This window comes from Gossypium hirsutum, chromosome A05 (genome assembly GCF_007990345.1).
Source record: "Gossypium hirsutum isolate 1008001.06 chromosome A05, Gossypium_hirsutum_v2.1, whole genome shotgun sequence".
Lineage (NCBI taxonomy): Eukaryota > Viridiplantae > Streptophyta > Magnoliopsida > Malvales > Malvaceae > Gossypium > Gossypium hirsutum.
Genome location: NC_053428.1, coordinates 106,679,436 through 106,689,454, shown reverse-complemented (window position 1 = coordinate 106,689,454; position 10,019 = coordinate 106,679,436). Strand labels below are relative to the sequence as shown.

Here is a 10,019-nt window from a genome sequence, read left to right as displayed (position 1 = left end):
CATAAATGATCTACTTTAGAGAAACAATGAGGTTCTGAGAGTTTAGACCTTGCTCGTTGCTGGTAAAGGTTAGTAGCCTTCACTTCAATGTAGCCGCTCAGATTTTTTTGTAGAAACACCAACTGATCAACAGCAGCTAGATGCAACCTTTCAGTAATAGGGTGTAAGAGTTTCAAATCATCAGAACAAGTCCTGCCTGAAATCAATGACATCAGTAACAATCAGAATAGCAAAAATAGAACACCATGTACTCTTCCCTATGTTTAAAAATTTCCTTTTGACCACGATGCTAAGTATCATCATGTAGAACCCCAATGGCAGTCACCCAAAGCATTTACTAACAGCTAAAGAGGACTCAGTTGCATATCTCTACTCATTTTAATGCTGTTAAGCCTTTTACCTAATAGCAATGAGATTTTTCAAGCTAATTTTTCTCCAAGGAAGTGACTTAAAGCCTTCTGCAACAGCTAAAGGGAACTAGTTTAATATGATGAAATGTAAAAATTTAAGTCAATACCTAGTTCATAATATTATGATAGTAACCAAATTATTATAATAAAGAAGCAGGTAAAGCATGCAGAAATTTCTACCATAGTTTGCCAACCATTGAGAATGGCAAGAAAAATTAGGGTAAACTACTCATTAATCACTCTAAATATTGACCGTAAAATTAGGGTAAGCTACTCATTAATCACTCTAAATAGAGATCATTCTTATTTTGGTCACCCAAAGACAATATGTGAAAATGCATCATTAGTTTTTCCTATTACCATTTAACCGTGGAATGACCAAGTTGATCAATTTCTTTTCAAAAGTGATCAAATTAACCAATAAACAATTTGAAATAACAAAAAAGGGAACAACCACTACTTAGAGTGACTAATGGGGTAGTTAACCCTAAATTATTTGATAAAATTAACGGGAAAAAATTACCTTTGGAGTTTGGCATAAATATACATTTCAAAGAGTTGAGAATTAGAAATAATCTACAAAGAAAACGCATAAAACAGGGACTTTCCACAGAATTTGACCAAAAAAATTAACACTCAAAAACTAGAAGAGGTTTTACAATGATCAGTTTAATTATTAGTACGCATATAATAATTGTACTACTATCTTTAACATGCAAATGTTTGAAACATCGACAGCTTCAAGTTAAATAATTGAGCATGGAGTAAATTTTAAGCAAGAGAAAAACAAGTACAGATTGAGAGACAAAAGAGGGAGCATATATAAACTGGAATCATGCCCATGTTAGAAGAAAACAAGTGGGCTATACGCTCACATGGCATCTAAAACAACAAACATTGACTCTAAAACAAATTAACCAGCTTTATTTACTAAAACAAATTTAACTCACCTACGAGCTTCATGTGCTTTACTAGTTAAAGCTGGATGCATAAAAGTAGAATGAGAAAGCACCCATACCTTGTGATTAAATTCAGACATCTTCAGAACTATGGGTATTATTATTGGTTTAGGGCCAGATTTTTCTTTTCTAGCAGTACTTCCATTTACTTTTGGTACCTTAACAGTTTCACCTGCATGCACATAAACACTGTTAATAAATAAACTGTCCTATTGCACCTTCACATAGCCTCTAAAACCGACACATACACAATGCTTAAAATGGAGTGAGATGCTATACCAAATAAAAAGCATTTACAGCAGAAATCCACCTTTACTTGTCAGAAGCAGTTTCTAGAGAAATGCACATAATATGAATGATTTACGTATGTAGTCGAAGTTTAATACTATATATGATCCACTGCTAATAGTTAGCCTTCATAGTAAACCTTTTATTTCATGGGATTTGCATTATACTTTGAGGAAAAGAAGGAAAATCAAGACTTTTTTTTAGAACCGAGAAGAAAATGGGTGAAACAGATGAGTGAGGGTTTCGGCTTACCAATTGGTTGGGAAAGAGGAGTGCGAAGGTGACGCAGCAGATGGTCAAGTCGACGGCGATACAATAGATGGTCGGGTCCGGCGATGGAGAAATGGTTTAAGGATCGAATTGCTGAAAATTTTAGGGGAAAGTTTTAGGGGAAAAACACTTAAGGTTTTTCAGGTGTAATTTTAGGGATAAAAGGTGGGAAAAAACACGCCGTTTAGTTAGAAAACTGAATACCATTTGCGGCGTTTCAACGAAGCGCCACTAAAAACAAAGTAAACGGCGACATTTTGCTCACGAATTACACATATTTGTGGCGTTTTTGAAACAAACGCCGGTAATGAATAGCTTATTGCGGCAATTTAGGACAAACGCCACTAAAAACAATGATAAAACGTCGTCGGTTTGCTAACCATTTATCATGTTTTGTGTCGTTTTCAGTAAATGCCACTAATAACAACAGCAACACGCCGCCGTTTTATGAAAACATAACACATATTTGCGGCGTTTTCTACTAAAACGCCGGTAATAAGTACCCTATTGCGGCGCTTTATAAAAACCACCACTAATGCCTTAAAAATTTTGATTTATTTAATATATAATTTAAAAATAATATAAATTAAAAAACAATCAACTATATACCTTAAAAACTTTAAAATTATTTTAAATAATAGTATTTTAATTTTTTCCTTTTAAATAAATAATTTTTTCAAATTTAACTATTATTTAAAAGAATTAGATAAAATTTGAAATATTGAAAATTATTTAAAATTTGAAATCTTGAAATTTATTCTAAATTTGAAATCTTTAAAATTTTAAATTATTTAATATATAAATTAAAAAAAATTATATACCCAAAAAAAACTTTAAATTTATTTTAAACAATAAAATTTCAAAATTTTCACACTAATTAATTAATTACCTTAAACCCCTAACCCCTATCCATTTAATCCTATAACCCCTAAACCCTAAACACCTATCCATTTAAGCTCTAAACTCATACCCGATAACCCCTATCCCATACCCTTTAAACCCCAAACCATAAATACCTAAACCATATATGAAACCTTAGACCCTAATCCACTAACCCCTAAACCTTAAACCCCAACCATTACATCATAAACCAAAATCTATAAACCTTAAAACATTAACTCATAAGCCATAAACCCCTTTTCGGCCATGTCCCCTTAACCATTAATTAAACCCCTTAACCTCTAACCCATATCCCTTTAACCATTAAACCCATAACCCATGACCCTTAATCCTTAAACCCATAATCCATAACCCTTAACCTTTACCCACTAATCCCTAAACTTTAAACCACAACCCCAAAACCCATAATCCCTAAACACATCTATAATCTTATCTAAACCTTAATTAAAATATTAGCTCCTAAACCATAAACCTTAAACTATAATAATGATAATTAATTCGATATTTTAAAATTAATATTATGTCTTTTACGATCATATAAGAATTTTTTTAATATATATTTTGACAAACAATCAGTCATATACCCAAAAATCTTTAAAATTATTTTAAATAATAGTATTTTAATTTTTTCATTTTTAACATATATTTTTTTATTTTCAAATTTTCAAATTTTTTCTACATGTCATTAGTTTTTTCTGAAGAATTTAAATATTCAATTGAAAATAAATTGTATTTTAATCAATATAAATATAAATAAACCATTTAAATAATAAATATATACATAAAATACTTTTTGCGGCGTTTTTATAAGAAACGCCACTAATACTAGACCTATAGCGGCGTTTTTATAAAAATGCCGCTAATGTCACTAAGGTTTAAAACAAAACGACAGCGTCTTGCTGTTTTTTTTGCGGCGTTTTCCAAAAAACGCCGCTAATACTTAACCTTTAGTGGCATTTTTTGAAAACGCCGCTAATGAAACTAAGGGCCGAAAGGAAACGACTGCATCTTGCTGAAATTATTAGCAGCGTTTCTAAACAAACGCCACTATAGATAGGACATTTGCGGCGTTTTTTATAAAAGCGCCGCTAATGCTCGATCTATAGTGGCGCTTTTAGAAAAACGCCGCTAATGTCTTATCTATAGTGGCGTTTGTTAAGAAACGCCGCTAATGCTGAACTATAGCGGCGTTTTTTGTTTAAACGCCGCGAAAAACCTGTTTTGCTGTAGTGAAAATAAATTATGTGGATTGCTCATAGACATTTAAAAAAAAATTGGCCATATTCGTTCAAACAAATGCAGACTATTTACGAATTATTGTATTTCTGACATAGATTGTGTTTAGTAATGCTTTTTAGAAGTACTCTTGACATGAAAAACATTTTTGAAGCAAAAAGAATGCTAAACAATATTTTTTTGCTGAAAGTTTTGACTTTTCAAAAGTGCTTTTGAAAAAAAAAGGAGAAATTAAAATATAGTTTATATATTCTACTAAAATTTTATAAATAAATAATATTTACTGTTTAAATTATTTAAAATTTATATTTCATATATTAAAATATTAATAATAAGTTATAATATTTTTTTATTCTTACTAAAATATAATAATATTAACTAATTTGAACATTATTTAAATGCATATATTTGTTACTTTATAACCATGTTTAGAATAAATATGTTATTTCTTAAAAGAACTTTTCCATAACACTTTTTAAAAACACTTTTCAAAAGCATAACAACTAGCCCCAATTCGGATCCCAAAGGTCTTCTAAATTTGTAATGTTACGAGGCTTAGGACGGTTCAAAATTCAAATGGGTTCAAGCATAGCAACTCATCAATTCTTTATGTATATTATGTGTTCCTCGATTCATCATTATTTTAAAATTGTCTTATATCACATTGGCTTCTAATTTCTATTTTGTCTTATACCTTTTGCATTGATTGTTTCATATTATATCATATATATTATTGTTGCATATTGTTTATTCGTTTTTGTATTGTTATATCAATCATTCTCTATCCATGCTTGAAAATTTAATATCATTTTCCTTAGATTAATTATATTTAATAGTTTGTTTTGTTAGTTGGCTAAATAAGATTATATTATATTCATGCACCAAGTATTGTATGTGTGCACATTATTCCATGTTTTTTATTTTTACTTTTCGTCTACAAATGTTGCGTTATAATTTTCAACTTTTTAAAAGCAATCGTTCCATTTTATTCCAAGTAAAATTAAAGCGTCTTGAGCTAGCTTATAATGGTTTATTTAAAGGTTTTCAAATAAGGCAATGTTTGATGTTTTAGAAATTCGAAGAAATCGTGCCCTATCGTGTTGGGTTTCGATTCTTCGTTAGACTAAATCATAGGACATCCTTTTGTAATTTTCAACGTGCAAGCCTTCGGGGATAAAAAAATCAATCATATTTTCAAAGGTATGAAGAATCTTGTCCAATCGTGCTGGATGTGATGCTATATACCTTCGAAACAAGAGAATTTTGATGACCAACTTAAACCACACAAATGTTTTTTTAAAAAAAAGGAATCATCTTTCAAAATATTTTAAAATCTTAGACATTAAGACATTAATTAATCAATTTGGTACCAATTTTGGGCATTACGAGGGTGTTAATCCTTCCTTGTATGTAACCGACTCCTGAACCCTTTTTCTCGATTTTCGTAGACCAAAATCATTGTTTTAGTAAAACAAAACGTTTTAAAAAATTAAATTATGAGGTGGTCCGATCACACTTAATAAAAGATCGGTGCCCACTCCCATGTTCGTTTTCTTTTTTAAAATCAAAGTCGATCCCCGTTTTCAAAAAAATGATTTCGACAACAAGCATTCCTCAACAACAATATGCACTGCCCAATAACTCCATAACCAGTATTAGCCACTCCATCTACAGTAAAAACTCTTTTGCATCCAAACACCAATACACCATAAACCATTGCCACCAAAATACCCCTTTTCACCAAAACCATTTTTTTATCATTCCCCACACCTTTATTTTCTTCCCTTAATGATCCCACGTGACCAAAAATACCATTTTTGGGGAATCCAAAAGCTTTGAAAGTTGGGGGTTTGAACAGGTGGAGATAACAGGAGCTGGGTAGTGATTGGTTTTGGGTAAAAACTTTGATTGGTTCTTCAAATTTCGATTAAAAAACATGAAAGATGAGGAATTTGTTGAATAAATGAAAGTAGATCGACTGAAAATTGAGGATTCAAGTGCCATTTTTATCAATAAGAATAAATCCATAATTAAAAAAAAGATCGAAACTTGTTTAAGAAAAAAAAAACAAGATGAAGAAGGGATTTTCAGGTTTCAAAGGAAGAGTCGTTTTGTGACGGAAATATTCTAGTTAGCTGCAAGTGGGATGGCAATATATTGAAGAGAGAAAGAGTTGAATAAGAAGAGAAACTACAGATTGGGTTCGGAGGAAATGAGATTAAAAAAAGGTTTAAATTGATAAATTGGGAATTTGTTGATATTATAGTGGAAGGAAGAAGCATGAAAAAGAAAGGAAAATAGTTCAGACACGAGAAAGAAAGGATAATGGTGAGGGTAAAATTGAAAGCTTTAGCTAATTTCTTACCCACCCATTCCCTGAATCGTCATTCTGTAGGAAGACCACCAAATGCTAAATAGTATTTTTGCCCTGAATAAACCTGTATGGAATAGGGCTGTAATAGCTTATTATACCCAACCAAACAATGGTTTAATAATGGGTCCCCTGAAATTGAGCTTTAGTACATAGGTATTACAGCCAACCAAACATACAGTTAGAGTTTCCACCACTTATATTATATGAAATTGTGATTTTTTTTAATAAGAAAATAATAAATTATATTTTTTCTTATCTTGATTTATGTCTACGAATGATATATATATATGAATGTAATTGATTAGACGTATAGTTTAAGTGGAGAGAAGGATTTATGTAATAATTTCTGCATTCGAGACGTACGTTTACACTTTCAATAAAGGTAATGTTACCTTGATAAAGAAAAAGTAAGAGGGTCAGGTTACCTGGCTTTTTCCGCGCAAACCCTGATTCCAGACCTCGGCCATTTTAATTTGGGTATTCGTAAAATAATTAAATAATTTCTTCATCAGTTCCAAAAATAGAAGACAGAAATACAATAATTCCTATGGCAGCCGTGTGGTCTCTTCTCATGCTCCTTTCTTCATTCTTTGTGGCTAGAGGAGTTGAAGACAAGCATTCAAAAGGCACCATTGGGCTGGGATATTCGCTTTCCCCCTTAACTCCACCCACCTCATTGGCTTCGCCTTCTGGTCGTTTCGCATTTGGTTTTTACAGTCAAGGCAATGGCTTTTCAATTGGAGTTTGGCTGGAGGGCAATGGAAAGACAGATAACAAAGTTGTATGGACAGCAAACCGTGATGACCCGCCGCTCCATGCAACTGCTACTCTGACACTAAACGAGAAAGGTTTGCTTCTTTCGAGCGGTGTGAGCGGAGAAAATAAAGTTATTGCTTATCCAAATGACTCGGCTGTCAATGTCTTCTCTGCCTCCATGCTAGATTCAGGCAATTTTGTGCTCTACAACAAAGTCAATCATACCATTTGGGAGAGTTTCGAGCATCCTACAGATACCCTTTTAGGTGGTCAGGCTCTATTAACTGGTCACTGGTTGATCTCCAGTTCTTCAGAGAAAGATCACTCAGGTGGAAGGTTTCTTCTAAGTATGCAAGGAGATGGGAATCTCGTTCTATACCCTCTAGACGTCGATGATGATATTACAACTGCCTATTGGGCCACAGATACTGGTGGTGTGCATCGTTCACTCCTATTATTTTTTAACTCGACAGGCTTCCTACAACTTATCGACAACATTGATTCCTCCATCTACCGAGAAATTAATTCTAGATTTTATCCAGAGGTGAGCTACAATGACCACAACGAGAACACCACCACCACCACCAGCAACGACAGTATCGTTCACAGTGCAAGCCTTGATGTTGATGGAAATTTCCGGTTATATACCCATCAATTTGAGCCAAGTGGTGGATTTCGAACTTACCGAGTGTCGCGTGCGTTGGAGGATTCCTGTAAAGTTATAGGCTTTTGTGGTATCAATAGCTATTGCACGTTTAATGATGACAGAGCTTACTGTGCATGCCTTCCCGGCACTGATTTTATCGATCCTCAACGCAATACCCTCGGCTGCAAGAGAAATTATAGTGAAGCACATTGTAAAGGAGGGAAGGACAATATACCCCTTTATGACATCACTCTATTGCAAAATATGGTATGGCATACAGGTATATTTTACAGTGAAGAGCTAATGTCCATGAGTGCCTGCCGCCAAACATGCTTGGAAGACTGTAATTGTGAGGCAGCACAGTTTAGCGATGGAGTTTGCAGGAAACAAAAGCTTCCACTATGGCATTTGCTACGACAACAAGGTGCTAATGACGAGAGTTCCACTTCCACAGCTTTCTTGAAGATGGGAATCAGAAGCCTAGAAGCAGATGACGGTGCTGTTCCCGATGAATTAAAGCCCAATATCGAACGGAAAGATCCGACGCTGAAAATTCTTCTTTTAACTTTCAGTCTTGTCGCATGTTCATGTGCTTTGCTTGCAATCTCTGGTGTATTCATTTTTAAATTTCGAGTTCTAAGATACAAAAGGCTGTTGGAAATTGGAAATTTGGGCCTAACTGGAGAGCTTACGTTGACATCGTTTTCATACAATGAACTCAAGAGAGCAACGAATGTTTTAAAGAAGAGTTGGGTAAGGGATCCTTTGGAGCAGTCTACAAAGGGTCCTTAAACAGAGGAAGAAATTTGATTGCAGTAAAGCGATTGGAGAAGTTAGTGGAAGAAGGAGAAAGAGAGTTCCAAGCAGAAATGCGAGCAATTGCCAGAGCTCACCACAAGAATTTAGTTCGACTTTTGGGATACTGTGCTGAGGACTCCAAGAGGGTGTTGGTGTATGAGTACATGGGCAATGGCTCCCTTGCTGATCTACTGTTCAAGTCAAGACAGAGCCCTGATTGGGATGAAAGAACAAGAATAGCCTTGGATGTAGCTAGAGGCATCCTCTATTTACATGAGGAGTGTGAGACCCCAGTCATTCACTGTGACATAAAGCCGCAAAACATATTGATGGATGATTATTGGAGAGCTAAAATTTCAGACTTCGGGCTGGCAAAACTGTTGATGGGGGATCATACAAGGACCTTCACAGTAGTGAGGGGAACTAGAGGATACATGGCCCCAGAATGGCATAAGAATGTTCCAATATCAGCGAAGGCTGACATTTACAGTTACGGAATTGTGCTATTGGAAACTGTGTTTTGCAGACGAAACTTGGACACCACTGTATCAAACCCAGAGGAGATCATTCTGTCGGTTTTGGTGTATAAATGTCTAGTTGAAAAAAAGTTGGATAAGCTTGTGCTTGGTGAAGAAGTAGATAAGAAAAGCTTGGAAAGAATGGTGATGGTGGCACTTTGGTGTATCCAAGATGAACCAGCACTGCGTCCTTCCATCAAGACTGTAGTGATGATGCTGGAAGGCATTACTGATATATGCGTTCCCCCATGTCCAACTGCTTCCTCCATATAATTCAACTCACGACCCAGCAATCAATCATCTCCCTCAGAGGGTTCGTGTAGTTTATGTTACGTAAGGACTGCGTCATGTTTGTATTATAAATTTGTAAAATGCTTCCTGCAGCAGTGTTCTCCCATCATTTGTAGGTTTAAAAATTGTGTTTGAGTTATCTAATCATATAGTAGTTGTATGTAATAACTGAGTTTTATTGTAATTTCTAATTAATAATCTCCTATTGCTCAAAATGGTAAAAAACTTGCAAAAGGGTCATGTAAGCAAAGCCATCATGTGTATGCTAAGACTAATAAGTCCTTTTGTCTTGGACTTGATCTCATTAGACAGGATGTTAGGAAACTGAATAATCATTGTTACGCAGAGAGATTGTGCATTAGAATAACAGCATCCAAGAGCAAAACCAGAACTCAGAGGCTGTGACTGTAGAACATGTTCCGGCAAAGGTACATGAGAATTATCAACTTAGGTGATATTGGTATATTTGCACATATGTGCAGCGCTATGGTTTGAAAGACGACGACGACTACTGCTACTACTACATGCCATATAGCTGAAGCCATCTTTTTGTGATCATATGAGTATATATAC

At 34.4% G+C, this 10,019-nt stretch overlaps 1 pseudogene; it reads left to right on the top strand.

Annotated features, from left to right (window-relative positions):
- Positions 1-6,865: 6,865 nt before the first annotated feature.
- On the top strand, positions 6,866-9,644 carry LOC107959579 (G-type lectin S-receptor-like serine/threonine-protein kinase LECRK4; annotated as a pseudogene).
- Positions 9,645-10,019: the final 375 nt, after the last annotated feature.